At 46.1% G+C, this 16,539-nt stretch overlaps 1 long non-coding RNA gene across 1 annotated transcript; it reads left to right on the top strand.

Annotated features, from left to right (window-relative positions):
- Positions 1-4,782: 4,782 nt before the first annotated feature.
- Positions 4,783-15,947, top strand: LOC108580598. Its single transcript, XR_001891830.3, has 2 exons — positions 4,783-6,598; positions 14,458-15,947. It is a non-coding gene; the product is annotated as an uncharacterized LOC108580598 (long non-coding RNA).
- Positions 15,948-16,539: the final 592 nt, after the last annotated feature.

Below are 16,539 nucleotides of genomic sequence, written 5' to 3'. Positions count from 1 at the left end.
CTCCCTCCCTTCCTTCCTCCCTCCCTTCCTTCCTCCCTTCCTTTCATTCCTTCCTTCCTTCCTTCTCTCCTTCCTTCCTTCCCTCCTTCCTTCTTTCAGCCAGTCAATCCTCAGACAAATATTTACCAAGCACCTACTGGTGCAAACAACATTCCTGTTGTAAGTAAAGGTGAAGTCCTAGTAAGGAGGGCCAGCTAACAAACAAACAAACAAAAAACTAATTTAAGACAAGAGTGATAAAGAAGGAAAGGGGATAGTTTCATGGGGAAGGTGAACCCCACCACCTAAGGTGGTGCTTAAAAACAGAACTGAGCATGGCTTGGCAGCCAGAACTGCAGGGAAGCCAGCGTCGCTGGAGCCAGAGAATTGGGATGCAGATACTTTGGCCGAGCAGAAGGAAGACAAAGAGGCAACTTCACACAGGGTCTTACAAGCCCTTATGTGGGTTTATTGAAAGCCATGGAAAGGCTGTATTACAAACACAGGCACACAAACACACACACAAACACACACACGCAACACCACCACAATGATCTGATTTATATTTTTTAAACAGCCTCTGGCTGTCATGGGGAAAAGGGATGGTGGCTAGGAGTGGAGGCCAGTTCGAAGGCTAGTGTAGTCCAAATGTGTGAAGATGGAGAGAAATGGGGGGACCCGGGATGCTCTGGGGAGGTGGAGTTGGACACGCAGCTGGCCACATTGCCCAGCCTTTCTTGCACTTAGCGGGGTCTATGTAACCAAGCCTTAGCTCATGGAACATGGGCAGAAGTGACGTATGCCACTTCCAGGCCTGGCCCATAAAACCCTGCCCCACACATGCTCTATCTCTTTTCCCCACTGGAAGGCTGAATGCAGAGACCTAGTCTTTAGATGAGAGGGAGCCCACAAGACGGGAAAACTGTGGGGCTGAATGACACATTGCAAGGTCATCCCCCAACCCCCAATCAGGAGCCCGGGTTTTGAGCTTCTGTCCTGTTGCATTAAGTCGCTGACATATGTTAAGCCCCTGAGGCCCAGCCTGCAGCCTAGGCCCTCCAGGTCCCAGAGGAGGCTATGCTTCCATATGGAAGCCTCTAGAAAGGAACTCAGTCCTGCCAATGCCTCGATTTGAGCCCAGCGAGACCTGTGTAGCCCTCCACCCTACAGAACGAGACAATAATACATTTGTGTTAAGCCACCAAGTTTGTAATAACTTATTGCAGCAGCAACAGGGAACTAATACAGTGGGTGTGAGGATTAAATGAACCAGTAGATGTGGAGCCGGAGAGCTGAGCTTGGCCCTGAGGATTTGTCTAGAAGTGTGAGCTACCGTTACAGATATCACAAGTGATCAGATGCCTGGGGCCTGTAGGGATGTCCGACCCGGTGCCTGTCCGACTCAGTTCCCAGGCAGAATTGGGCCCCAGTACCTGGTAGAGAGGGCCTTGGATCCCTTCTTCTCCCGAGAAGCAGGATGAAGCTCAGTGGGCCGGAAACAGGGTGCTGGTGCCATTACCTCAGCCTGATTTTTAGCAACGGCATCAGCAAGTTTAACATTCCAATTTCTGCTCAGACTTCAGAGGATCAGAAACCTGGGCTAAAGTCTCAGAGTCGGAGTGAGTGGGGCTTCAAGGACCCACAGCCCAACAAGAGCCCAAAAAGAGTTTGTGGAGACAGTGGGATGTGGGGAATGGCCTGATCTTGGGGGAAGGGCAGGGCCCACTCAGGGGAGAGTTAATGAGGGCCTGGTTGTGGACACACCTGGAGTCAATAAGACCTGAGTTTGAATTCCTCCACTCCCAGCTGGGTGTATTAGTCCGTTGTCACACTGCCATGAAGAACTACCTGAGGCTGGGTAATTTATAAAGGAAAGAGGTTTCATTGACTCACAGTTCTGCATGCCTGGGGAGGCCTCAGGAAACTTACAATCATGGCAGAGACAAAAGGGAAGCAAGCTATGTCTTACATAGCAGTGGGAGACAGAGAGAAGGGGGCAGACTGCCAAACACTTTTAAACCATCAGATCTCGTGAGAACTCACTCACTATCTCGAGAATAGCATGGGGAAAACCGCCTCCATGATTCAATCACTTCCCACCAAGTCCTTCCTTCAACACACGGGGATTACAATTGGAGATGCAATTTGGGTGGGAACACGGAGCTAAACCATACCACTGGGTGTCCATAAACAGAACACTTGTACTTCCCTGTGCCTTGGTTTTCCCATCTGAGAAACGGGGGTAGTAATGACGCTCACCCCATAGGACCATGTTGAGGATTATAGAAGCTGTTTTGTGCTACTATCCAGGTGCCCCTTAGCCAGTAGCTGCTTCTCCTCCTTTTTCACAACTGTCTGTGTGCAGATGTCGAAAATTCTTTTTCCATAAGCAGGGGCAGGGCCAAACACTCTGCCTGTGCTAGCCATAGTCACAGACATCACTCACGGGACTCTCACCTTACAGCCCAGGACACAGAGGCACTTAACCTGCCAAGTCCTCCCAGCCAGGCTGTGGCTGAGCCAGGATTGAACTCAGGGCTGTCTGGCTCCCCAGGTCATGATCCTTGTCAGGCCAGATGCTACTAGCTTTATCCCCCTCCCATTGCCTCTATGGTTCTTACTTTCCTTGTCTCCGGGATGGGGCCGAGGATCTGTGGCTGGCTGTGCTCCCCCACTGTTGTGAGGGTCCCATGATGCACAGCTGAGAGGCGCTTAGGTGTGCCCGCTGGGGGTGGGTGTTACTGGGGCCATGGGGGATGTGTCTGGCCCCGTCAGGCAGGTGACTCTGCCCTGTACTTGGCATTTTTGGTTCAGTGGCTCTATTTTAAGCCAGAGGAGGTTAGACTTTGAGTATGTGTATTTCTCAGGTTGGAAAGCTGTCAGCTGAGCAGTCACCAAAAACAGCAACACCTGAAACATCTCCCTCTTCATCTTACCTCTCTGCCTCCTCCCCTCCTTCCTCCTTTGAAGACCTAAGGGAACCCAGTGATTTTCCTCTGTCCTATCGCACCAGAGGCACACCTGCGTCCCTCAGTGGGGCCTTGGATTTTCTTCTTTCAGAGCTCCAAGGTTGTCAGCTTTGAGGATGACAAAAAAGGCAATCCCAGTCCCAGGCTGGGCGCTGAGCATGCTTTTAAGCACTTAGGAGTCTAGATCCTTCTGAAGCCTTTGTGAGCCAGTCAGGCCATTCCCATCTCAGGGAGAGGAAACTGAGGCTCAGAAGGAGAGAGAGAGACTCACCTAAGGCCACACAGGGTAGGGCAGTGGCAAGGAAGAACATGGGTGTCAGAGTTAGCCAGACCTTGGTTCTGTCTTGGGCAAGTAACTTCACCTCTCTGAGCCTCAGTTTCCTTGTCTGTGACCTGGGGTAGGAATGTCTGCCTGACAGTGTTCCCATAAGCATTAAATGGAGTGTGTGAAGAACTGCTCAGCACAGAGTATGCCCAGCAAAAGTTAGTACTGCCCTCCACCCAATTAATTTCTTCCTAGCCCTTTTCCACACTACCTATTCCCCAGGACTACTGGGATCTTAAGGGATTGATTTTTTATAATTAGACTATAGCCCAGTAATTTTCCAGAAAGCCAGAAGACCTGGCACATTCCCTAATAAGATCTCTCTCTTGTCTCTCTCCTGAAAGAATTGATTATTTTAACCTCAGGGGACAGTAGGTGCCAGCTCCTTAGAGGTGGCAGCTGTGGCCTTTCTGTAGCCTGATTATCATTCAGGGATCTAGATGACCAGAAATTAAAAGCTGTCTCTTGCTGATTTAAGCACCGTTGCTGGTAGGAATTTGGGGTCTCTCATAATTTTCTGGGCACTGAAAGACAAAACATACGGTTTGGGGGATCCAGAGAGATGGAACCTTGAGTATCATCAGAAAACACCATAGCCAAACCCAGCAGGGGGAGCCATTGCTCCCAGGCCAATGAGGATATTATTTGGGGAACAAATGACAACTGTCTGAACAAGACTCTTTCTCTGATGGGTTTTAGGCAGGGCTGCTCCGAGAAGTCCTAATATGTGTTTGTGACCATTTAGTTGGAGCCATTGAGAGTTTGTTCTTCAGCCTCATGAGGATCCATATCTTTGAGTTAACGGAGTTATTAAAACCCTTACTCTGGGCCGGGTGCGGTGGCTCATGCCGGTAATCCCAGCACTTTGGGAGGCTGAGGTGAGTAGATCACTTGAACCCAGGAGTTCAAGACCAGCCTGGGTCACACAACGAAACCTTGTCTCTACAAAAAATACAAAAAAAATTAACTGGGCATGGTGGTGCACACCTGTAGTCCCAGCTACTCGGGAGGCTGAGGTGGGGGGATCACTTGAGCCTGGGAGGTCGAGGCTGCAGTGAGCCATGATCACATCACTTGAGCCTGGGGAGGTTGGTCCATCAGCCACTGCACTTCAGCCTGAGTGACAGAGTGAGACTCTGCCTCAAAAAACAAAAAAAAAAAAACCTTTGCTGTGGTTTGTTTTAGATTTGAAAATCTAACTGATAGGAGTATAGAGGTTTGCTAAACCATTCTCTCTACTTTCATGTATATTTGAGAATTTTCACAATAAAACATTTTTTTTTTTTTTTGAGATGGAGTTTTGTTCTTGTTGCCCAGGCTGGAGTGCAATGGCACAATCTTGGCTCACTGCAACCCCCGCCTCCCAGATTCAAGCAGTTCTCCTGCCTCAGCCTCCCGAGTAGCTGGGACTACAGGCACGCACCACCACGCACGGCTAATTTTTTTTGTAGTGTTAGTAGAGATGGGGTCTTGCCATGTTGGCCAGGCTGATCTTGAACACCTGACCTCAGGTGATCCACCCTTCTCAGCCTCCCAAACTGCTGGGATTACAGGTGTGAGCCACTGCACCTGGCCAATAAAACACTTTTTAAAAGAATCTTTCTCTCTGTCCATCCCACCCTATTTTTTCCCCTGCTGTTTATTTGGTCTGAGTAGGCGGTGACTCTGAGAGTTAGAGTAAATAAGAACATTGATTGAGTAGTTAGTATGATCCAAGCACAAAGCAGGCCTCACTTCATTTAATCCTCAGAACAACAGTAGGCATTGTTAATTCCACCCTATAGATGAGGAAATTGAGGCTCAGAAGGATGCAGAGATTTTTTTCAAAGTCACAATTGCAAAGAGAGGGGGAGCCAGCTGCTGAGCTCTTGCTCTTGACAGTGGCCCCTCCCTGCCGGTGAGAAGCTTAGCATGGTGCTGTTACAGGTGGCAGTTGCTGCCGTATGGCAACTTGAGCCCAGCTGCTACAGACAGAGGCCTGTCCCTTTTCCTCCTGCCAAGGACCACCCTCCCTTTCCCAGTCAGCATAATATATTGGAATCAAGAGCTGTCTGTCTGAATCAAAGGGGGCAGGACTTGCATTGCAGAAGACATCATGGGCTAGAAAGAGTCAAGGCAAAGGGATAAAGAGTCTGAGACGTGAAGAAATACATGTGCTAATGTTAGTGTAACAGAGAGCTTCCCTATGCAATGCCTTAGCCAGTAACCATATGTGGCCATTTATAGTTAAATTAATTAAAATTGAATTAAGCTGAAATTTCAAGCCAGGTGCCATGGTGTGAGCCTATTTTCCCAGATACTTGAGAGTCCGAGGCAGGAGGATTGCTTGATTCAAATATAGGCTGTCTGGTTCCAGAAACCTGCCCTTAACATTTATTCATAATCTTCGCTTTATATAGGCTAAGGAGGCTTTTGAGGGAAGGAAAGCTGGTATAATGTCCTGAAGAAAGTCCCGCAGGCGCTGGGCACAGTGGCTCACACCTGTAATTCCTCTCAAAGTGCTGGGATTACAGGCATGAGCCACTGTCCCCGGTCAATTCTGGTTTCTTTAAAGTGGGGCAAGGACCTGCAGACATTTGTATAGCAACTGGAGTGCAGAATCCCTCTAGATTCTTGTGGTTATTTTTTTTTCCAGATGTTTTGTAGTTGGTTCTTCCACACCTAATTTGACAGTATTCTTTTTAGCAATGAGTCTTCATTGAGTTTTCAGAAAAACAAATCTCTTCCTTTTGCACTCATATTTCATCAGTTTATGGAATATCTAATTCAGTTACATTGTTACAATATTCAGTGTGCCTTCTGCAAACTGATTTGGGAACACACCCAGTGGACTGTTGGCAAGCATGCCCTTCTACAGCCAAGAGCCCCAGGGGCCTAGAGAATGGCTTACTAGCCATAAGCATTCAATGTGCCTGAGGCAGTAGCGTTGCATTCAGACAGCATGGAGAGCACTGGTTAGCCTGGCAAGCTGGTTAAACAGATTGGTAAAAGGACTTTATGCACTAACTCTGGAAAAGACTCCATAGTGTGGAATTGTCTCCGGAAGACATTTGCCCCACTGGAGACTACATTTCCCAGCATCCCTGGCATCTAGGTATGACCATGTGACTAGTCTCCACCAATGGAATGTGAACAGGAGTGGTGAGTGTCACTTCCAGGCAGGGCCTTGAGGAAGCAGGTGAGCTTCTCCATCCCTGTCTGTCTAGATACAGAGAACCCCAAAGCCCTGCGGGATGGCAAAGCTGCAACATGGAAGTCACCCGGATCACCACGTAAAGGAAATCTGCTCTCCAACCAGGAACAAGCACCTGCCTTGCAATATTAGGTAAGAGATAAACTGCTATTGTGTTAAGCCACTAGATCTTGGGGGCTGTTTGCTATAGCAACTAGCATTACCCTGTTTAATACACTTCCCATATAGGGCTGTCTTGAGGATTAAGTTAAATGACACACATGTAAGAGACTCTTAAATGGGACTTTTCCTGTTGTCTCAGATTTACAGCCAAAGCCCCAAAGTCAAGAACGGACAAGAGGTGTCAAATACCACCGTATCATGCCTGCAGGACTTTTTTTTTTTTTTTTTTTCCGGAGATAGGGGTCTCACTCTGTCACCCAGGCTGGAGTACAGTGGTATGATCTTGGCTCTGCAACCTCTGCCTCCTGAGCTCAAGCTATCCTCCCACCTCAGCCCCCCAAGTAGCTGGGACTATAGGTGCGAGCCATCGCGCCTGGCTAATTTTTGTATTTTTTGTAGAGATGGGGTTTCGCCACGTTGCCCAGGCTGGTCTCGAACTCCTAAGCTCAAGCAGTCCCCTGCCTCAGGCTTCCAAAGTGCTGGAATTACAGGCGTGAGTCACTGTGCCCACCCCCTGTAGGACTTTCTTCAGGATGTGGAAGAAAGCTTTCCTTCTCTGAAAAGCCCCCTCAGCCTACATAAAGCAGAAGATTATGAATAAATGTTAAGGGCAAGTTTCTGGAACCAGACAGCCTGTATTTGAATCCTGTGCCTAAAACTTACTAGCTGTGTGATCTTGGAAAAGCTACCTCACCTCTCTGGGCCTTAGTGGATGTAAGATGCCATTAGTAATAGTACCTACCTCATAGCCTTGTAAGGTGCACATAGTTAGGCTACTTGACTGTTAAATAACATTCTTGAGGTGAAGGGCCAAGCTTGATTCAGGGAAAGTGTAAAATATGATATGATTGGATGTTGAAACTGGACAGAAAGGCATGGGCAAAAAGGAGAGATTTCATTGAATGTATTGGAAAGGCAATGGTTGAAGAAAAGCTAAATTCATTTATGTGTATCCCTCATCATGTTCAGATTATTCAATAAACCAGTTAGACACATGAAATATATAGATCAGCTTGGGGCACACTGAAACCCTCAATACATCTTAACTCAATACATCTTAACTATTATTATTCAAAATTGTGCCAGGTCAGGAACGAAATCCTCTCTAAGCTTTATTACTTTTGAGTGATAATAAATTAATGTTTTTGGGGTGGTAGAAAGCAATGATCCACATACTTCTGGGTTTTCATAATACTTCAATGTTTTAAAATTTATTTTTATTTATTTATTTATTTTTTGAGACAGGGTCTCACTCTGTCACCCAGGCTGGAGTGCAGCAGCACAATCTCAGCTCACTGTAACCTTCACCTCCCAGGTTCAAGCAATCTCATGCCTCAGCCTCCTCAGGAGCTGGGATTACAGGTGCCCGCCACCACACCCAGCTAATTTTTTTTGTATTTTTAGTAGAGATGGGGTTTTGCCATGTTGACCAGGCTGGTCTTGAACTCCTGGCCTAAAGTGTCCCACCCGCCTCAGCCTCCCAAAGTGTTGGGATTACAGGCGTGAGCCACCATGCCTGGCCAATACTTCAAAATATTTGTGAATCCAAATAAGAATGGCAACTCCAATTGCAAAGTGAGAACAATGGGAAAAAATCTGCAAGTGCTGTTTATAATCACCTTCATTTTATAAAAGAATGAATTTCATAACCCCTGGAATTAGGAAGGTCATAATCTCAGAGTAAAGGACAGTCCTTCAGATGGAATCCATTTAACTGAAGAGAATTCACTAGGTTGCCCTTATTTTTAGTACAGTTTACTGGCCCATGTTTGGAGACTCCAGATATAAATTACCACAAAGTGTATAAGCATTCAGAGCTGTTATCCCTCATGATGGTCCTACAAAAGTAGGATTGTCGTAGTCTATTCAGGCTGCTCTAACAAAAATACCTTACGCTAGGTAATTGATAAGCAACAGAAATTTATTTCTTACAGTTCTGGAGGTTGGGAAGTCCAAGATCAAGGTTCCAGCAGATTCAGTATTTGGTGAGGGCCCGTTTCTCCTGGATGATGGCAACTTCTATGTGTTCTCACATGGGGGAAGGGCAAAGGGCTAACAAGCTCCCTCAAGCCTTTTTTATAAGGGCACTAATCTCATTCAACCCCCAAAGGCCCCATCTTTTAATACCGGATTATGTTTCAACATATAAATTTTGGGGGGACACAAACATTCAGACCACAGCAGGGAATGTAGTCTATGAGGATATGGAGTTTCCAAAGATTAGGTGACTTGCTCAGGGTCACCCAGCTGGGTTCAGGCCTGGTTCCAGGGTCTCAATGCTCTGGGAAAAAAACAGTCTTTTCCTCCAGGGTAATTATGTGTTGGAGGGATCTCTGTTCCACGTGGTCATCCGGGGATCCAGGCTCCTTTCTTGTGATCTTCCATGTCCTAAAGCTGAAATTCCTCTCCTGGAGACAACAGGCCCCCAAGGGATCTATGGATGGAATTCAGGAATTCATGAACTTGAAAGAGAAAATCATTGCATCTTTATTTACACTAACCTCTGACATTTAACATTTCTTTCCATTATGAATATAGATAACAAAGTGGTATTAGCAGTACCTATTTGTTGCCAATAGAAATCATAGATATTTTCATATTATATTGATGTTATTACAGATAACTTTAAATACTGTTTATACTATCATGACATTGAAATTATGGTAATTAGACTAGATCTTATTGTTTCATGTGTTAATAAGGAATCACTATATCACATACTTTTTACATTTTGGTTACTACATTTTAATAATTTGTTGCCTTTGTAATTCCATGTATTTTATGCATTTAAAGGTATTAACTGAGAAGGATACCATAGACTCTACCAGCTGCTCAAGGGGCCCTAGGTTCATAAAGAAAGGTTAGGAATCATGTTCTAGAGCCTTGGAGTCCTCTACCGGATTCTCTGCACGTGCCCAGAAGATTACGACAGAGATGGAGTCTGGAAGATTGTAAGGATCCAGGTCTGGAATCACATCCCATGGCCAGACCTCAGTCACCTGGCTGGGAGATGTGGTTTTTTCTGGGTGCTCAGGAGGAAAGAGGAGATAGTTCAGAGAATAGCAAGCCAGACTCTGCCCCATTATGTCACTTGCAATGACTCAAATTAAAGAGACGCTGGGACCTCTTGTCCAGCATCCTCTGATTTGTGCAGGTAGTAGGAGGGAGGGAGGTACTGGGCACCAGGTGCCAATCTTCCTCATTTTATTTGCAGGTACAACAAGTCTATATTGCATGGAGACAGTTCTAAGGATGGTTGAGATTGAGTTTCTCAGATTTTCCTTTTGTTCTTCCAATGTACTGGCTGTTTTGTGTCCCCAAGAACTTACAATTTATTGGGGGCTGGTGAAATTAGGACAAAATGTACATCATTGAAAATAGAATTATAGCTTGCGTGTATACAAAGCTTTAGAGTTTGTCAAGTACTTTCATAAGCCTGGGCTCATCTGGTCCTTATTACAGCCCTCAACAAGACAGGGCAAGAAGGATCATTCCCATATTCAGAGTTGGAAACGAAGCTCAGAAAGGAGAAATGGATGCTCAAGGTCACAAACTAGAGGCAGAATCAGGGCTACAGTGGTCTCAATCACCGTTCAACAGGCATGTATTAAATACCTACTATATCCCAGGTTCTGTGCTGGGGTCCAGGGATACAGAGATGAACCAGAAATCCACTCAGCTTCTAGGGAGAATGCCCAATAGAAAAGCCAAGAATCGATAGGTGATTATATTACCACATATAATTATATTTGTCAAGACTCTTAATTGAAGAGATAGGAATCCAACTCAAATTAGTTTAATAAGAGGAATTTATTGGTTCACATAATAAAAATTTCAGAAATGTAAGGCTTTAGGCATGGCTGGATCCAGCTTCTCAAACCATATTCCCTGAAATTTGTTTCTCTTATTCTCTGGGGTGTGTGTGGGTTCATTTTTCAGACAGGGTCACATCTCATGGTGACAAAGATAGACCGCAGAGATTCCAGGCTTATCCGCTACTAGTCTGGCAACTTGAGTCAAAAGATCGTACCTCTTTCCCAATTGTTCCAGAAACAGTCTTGAGGTTGACTCTCATTGGCTGGAATGGGGTCACATGACTATCCCTGAACCAATCACTATAATTTTGATTGACCAGGCCTGGTCACATATTGGTGTCTGCATCTGAGGTGCTTTAATCAGCCTCCTTTGAACCATGGGGACTGACGTGGAAGGCCTCCCAAAGGAAAATTGGGGGACTGTCCCTCAAAGAAAAGGGAAAATATACTGGGAAGGCAAAACCAACAGAGGCCCCTTATGGCAATGGTGGTGATAGTACTGGCTGCTATGGGAGCAGAGGGAGGAGGCAATCCAGGCTGGAAGTTGGGGAAGGTAAGGCAGGAGAGAGTACCAGGCACAGGGAACATCGCATGTATAAAGACCTAGTAATGAAGAGACCATAACACTTGGGAAACTGCATATAGATGACAGGTGGGATGGGGAGGGACTATAGTGAGATTGCAAGACCAGCTAGAAAGCCAACTGATAAAACACTGGGATGGTCTGGAATAGGGTTGATGCTAAATTGCAAAAATGGCTGTCATTATTTATTCCTTATATTCACACCCCATCACAAAGGGAAATCTGTTTCTCTGCTCCTTGAATCTGGGCAGGCCTTATAACTTTCTTAGGCCAGTACCAGGCCTAGGCCTCAAAAGAGACCTTGCAGACTTTCCCTCTGTCTTCTGGAACTCTGTCCAGCCACTCTGTAAATGAGCCAGTGCCATTCTGCTGGATGGTAAGAGACACATGGAGCAGATGTGAGCCATCCCACCTAAGTCCCTGTGATGTGAGCGAGCCCAGCTAAGAAAGGCAAAGCTGCTACCCAGCCAACAGCTGGCTGCAGATGTATGAGACCGCCCAGCTGAGACCAGAAGAACCACCCTGCTGAGCCCATACCAAATTGCCAACTTCAGAATTATGAGCTAAATAAGTAATTGTTTTAATCCACTAAGTTTTGAGGTGGTTTGTTTTGTATGCAGTAATAAATAACTCATACAGGGGATGTTTACAAGAATAAAGTGTGTGATAGGGGAGGCAATATTCAAGAGCTTTTTAAGGAAAAATAACCAGATCTTGATGACCATCTGGATGCAGAGGGTAATGGAGATAGAGGGTTGGGCAAGTGCTGGGAGAACAAAGAAGGGGAAGTTGGCTCATTCATTCATTCATTTCATAAATATATATTGTGTACCTTTCTATGTCAAGTAGAATGCTGGAAGCTGGTGACACAGTGGTAAACAGGACAGCTGCAGCTCCTGCCCCCATGGAATCTGGGTTTCAGCAGGTTGAGTTTGAGACTCTGGTGGATATCTAGGTGGAGCCGTCCAGTAGAAAGTCTGCTGACTTCCCATCCATTACTTTCTCCACTGCCTCCTCCCTGATCATCTCCCACTTCTACCTTTCTGTCCCTAGTCATGTGTCCTTAAGTAAGTCTGCTCTCTCTTCTGGTCTCACTTTGCCCATTTATGACAATAGCAGGAAGGGAATGAGAACTCCATGAAGTCCTCAGCTTCTGTGAGGATAGGAATGTGTCTGTGCCTTGCCCTGCAGACTCAGATGGAGAGGCTGGGTCTGTATTTATGATTGGTAAACCTAAGATGGGCTGCTTGTGTCTGGTCAACTGGAAGTAGCAGGATAGCAGACAAACCCAGGGATGAGGCTGAGATCCTCTCAGAAGTGGTGGTCCAGTCACAGAGCCACTTGTCACATGAGAACAGGTATGATTCATAGAGTAATGAATTAGGGCTTCTAAGCCTGAAAAAACAATGGCATAAGGTCACCAGAAATCACCAAGACAATCCAGACCTAGAAGCAGAGATGGGGAGGACTGGCAAGGATGGATCCCCTCTTTATTCAGAGTAGAAGATGGTTGCAGAATCAGGGGTTATCTCCCCAAAATTCCTTTTTTTTTTTTTTTTTTTTTTTTGAGATGGAGTCTCGCTCTGTAGCCCAGGCTGGAGTGCAGTGGCGTGATCTCGGCTTACTGCAACCTCTGCCTCCCAGGTTCAAGTGATTCTCCCGCCTCCACCTCCCAAATAGCTGGGACTACGGGCGTGTGCCACCACTCCCAGCTAATTTTTTGTATTTTTGGTAGAGATGGGATTTCACCATGTTAGCCAAGATTGTCTCAATCTCCTGACCTTGTGATCTTCCCATCTCGGCCTCACAAAGTGTTGGGATTACAGGCATAAGCCACCGCACCCAGCCCCAAAATTCCTTTTACCTGTCCATCTTGCTTAGTAGTTCTGGATTTCAGTGAGATTAGCCCTACCCCCAGCTCCAGGGCTGGGACTAACTGATCCTAGAGATTCTCTTCTGAAGTAGTACTACCCACTCCCCACCCCCTGCTGAGGGTGGGTTGGACAGCATTTGTAGTAGAGTGAGGGCAAGCCTATTATCAAGGTGCCTGGAGGGCACCATTGGCACTTAGTTGGTGGTGGGGTGACCAGGGATTGTAATGTTCTGGGATGTACAAGATAATTTGGCAAAATAAAAAATTGTCTCACCGAAGATGCCAGTCACATCAGTGTTGAAAACCACTTCTCACTGAGAGCACCCTCCCCTCACTGGCCATAATAATTGGGTCAGGAAAGCCAGGCCCAAACCGGTCAGTACTTGTCAAACCCCTGGCCCCAGGGACTGGTTTAAGCAGGAGGCTTAGGACCTGAGCTAGGAATTTGGGAATCCTTTGTCTCCTGATCCTTCTGAAGGCTATGGTGTGAAGAGCTGAGGCTGGAACTCTGCACAACACAGAAGCCAGCCTGAAATTATTGCTAACACACAGAGGAGGAAAGAGCTGAAAGAATTGCAGCCCCTGATCAAACCAGACCTGAATTTTACTCTACTGCTGGACTCCATTCACATTGTAGGCCATTGTACCCAATAGGTAACTTTTTAACCCTCAAAACATAACAAAACATTGTAGGCAGTTCATCTCCTACTGTTCAAACTAGTTTGGGTGGGGTTTCCTGTTATTTGCTATGAAGCACCCTATGAAATTCAGAGACTGGTGCTGGAAGAGTATGAATCTTGACCAAGACCACATGGGGCTGGTGTGGGGCTCTGTGGCATGTTCCAGGAGGCTGGGGAAAGTTTGAGTCTAGTCCAGAAAGGAAGAGGCCATTGCTAGGCTCTTTCTGGTCCTCCAAAGGCCAGAGCCCATATTACAATTGGGGACATGGCTGCTTTCCAAACGAGGATGGGATAATTGTTTAAATCCTTGGGCTGGGAGACAGGAGGCCTGGTTCTCAAATGGACTCTGTCCCAGACTTGCTAAATGACCATAGGAAAAACACTATTCTACATGGACCCCTTTGTGGCCCACCTATACATGGTAAAGGAGTAGGCAAGAGAAATACAGAAACACCCTCTAAAGTGCTTTGCTGAGGGCCCATTAACCTCAGGAAACAGAGCCCTGAAGACATTGTGAGTCCTCTTCTCACAGGGTCATGGAACCTTCCCCCCACCTCCTCTCCCACTACCAAGCTTGATCTCCAGGGCTTTAAGCCACACATTCCAAGGTAGAGCTTGAGCCACACGAGTCCCCATATCCTGCATTTGCACCCTGCTTTACCTGCACAGTGTGAGTGTTCACCTAGACCCAGGAAAACAGCACAAGAGGTACCCACCAATGAGGAATGGGTGTCTGGGCTGTTTCCAGACCCCATGGCAACTACATTTCAGAGCCGGGTCTGTGTTCAAGGGACTCAGGCAAGTAGTTGAGATAATAATAATAATAATGTTAATGTTTGAAAAGATTGTAACAGAGTGGAATATTCTCCACTTTCCAGCTCCTTCCCAGGGCTTGGTGTATATGCATATCTCCTTCCAGAATCCTGGTCAATACTAAGGTAGGATGAAAAAACTGGGGGTTTGGGATAAGCAGGAAAAAAGAAGCAAACCCTCTTGGTGGTGGAACTTACTGAAGTTAAGCTTTGAGTCTGTATTGATCAGGACTCTTAGTTGCAAGTGACAGAATCCCAACTCTGTTAGTGCGGGTAAAAGGTTAAGGTGCTGTAACAAAGATGCCCAGCAGTGCAGTGACTGAAAGAAGACAAAAGTTTACTTCTTTTTCAACTGAGCTGCCAAGTTGTCAAGGCAGCTATGATCCAGGGGGCCACTCAGAGACCCAGGTTTCTTCATAGTGCATGTCATCATTCCTTAGGACAGCAGTTTCTGGGGTGGTCCCTGGACCAGCAGCATCAGCAGCACCTGGGAACTTGTTAGAAATGTCAACTCTCCAGCCCTATCCTGGGCCTAGTGAATCAGGAACTTTATGTGTGGGGCCCAGCCATCTGTATCTTTACAGGCCCTCTGAGTGATTCTGCAAGTTTGAGAATCACTGCACTGCCCTAGGATACTATTCCTGTCTGCACAGTGGAAGCTGGGGCACAGAGGGTTGCAGCCAATGGGAAGAGGAAAGAACTCATGAAGCAGGCACAGAAACTTGTAAGGCTCAGGTCAGGAAGTGGCACATGTCACTTCCCTTCATGTTTTATTGGTAAGGATTGAGTCATATGGCCATACCTAGCTGCAAAGGAGACTGGGAAATGTAGTCTAGGCATGTACTCAGAAGGGAAAGCATCTGAGTAGGAGAAAGAGGCAGTGGAAAGCTCTGTGAACTTAGCATTCTGGTCACTGGGACAGTATAAAATTTGACATCATTTGTTTCATGACTTTGAACCATGACTATCTGTCCCATGGTAAAATTCCTATACTAGAGAAAGAAGACTCATAGAAGGTAGTTTATCCACATTCTTGTCTAACACAGACATTTAACATTTCTTTATTGTGAAATATTTAAAACATTGTGGCAAAGACTAATGGATGTTTGTGATAGCACATGAAATGTAGATAGACTACATTTCCCAGCTTCCCTTGCAGTTGGGCGTGACCATGTGACTGAGTTCTAACCAAAGAGACAAGAGCAGAAGTTCTGTGTGCAACTTCCTGGCTCCGGCTTTCCATGAATTAATTGTCTGGGCTTCCTCCCTGACCTATTCAGGCCTTACTGGATGCAGATGATTGGGAGAAGGAGAGAGGAAGAAGAGTCCTAGAAGAAGGAGCCTGAATTCCTGGATCATCATGTGGGGGAGCCCACCAAGCAGAAGCACCCACTGGGAATGTTATGTAACACAAATAGGCTTTGTGCTTTGGCTAGTAAGCACTTTGGCAGTGACGTTCCAATGACACTGGTGGTAGTGGAAGTGGATGCAGGTGATAAAGGGGTACACTGTCTGTAGAGAATTTTAAAACAGTAATGAAAAGGTCTAAAAGTCAATCTGCTTTTTATTGTCACCACATGCCAGCAATTCTAAATAATGCCAGTGTTAAAATATTCCTTCTTACCAGGGAGAAAACTCCCACTGTCAGAGGCGTTTGAACCAGAGTGATTCCATCTTGAATAGGGGCTGGGTAAAATGAGGCTGAGACCTGCTGGGCTGCATTCCCAGATGGTTAAGGCATTCTAAGTCACAGGATGAGATAGGAGGTTGGCACAAGATACAGGTCATAAAGACCTTGCTGATAAAACAGGCTGCAATAAAGAAGCCAGCTAAAACCCGCCAAAACCAAGATGGCTTCAAGAGTGACCACTGGTCGTCCTCACTGCTACACTCTCACCAGTGCCATGACAGTTTACAAATGCCATGGCAACATCAGAAAGTTACCTATATGGTCTAAAAATGGGAGGCATGAATAACCACTCGTTTGGCATATAATCAAGAAATAACCATAAAAATAGGTAACCAGCAGCCCTTGGGGCTGCTCTATGGATCATTTTCCCTTTACTTTCTTAATAAATTCACTTCTACTTTATGGGCTCGCCCTGAGTTCTTTCTTATGCGAGTTCTAAGAACCCTCTCTTGGGGTCT

The sequence above is a fragment of the Papio anubis genome, chromosome 16 (genome assembly GCF_008728515.1).
Source record: "Papio anubis isolate 15944 chromosome 16, Panubis1.0, whole genome shotgun sequence".
NCBI classification, from domain to species: domain Eukaryota; kingdom Metazoa; phylum Chordata; class Mammalia; order Primates; family Cercopithecidae; genus Papio; species Papio anubis.
Note: the sequence above shows the minus strand (reverse complement) of the source record. Positions and strands in the feature narration are given on the sequence as shown.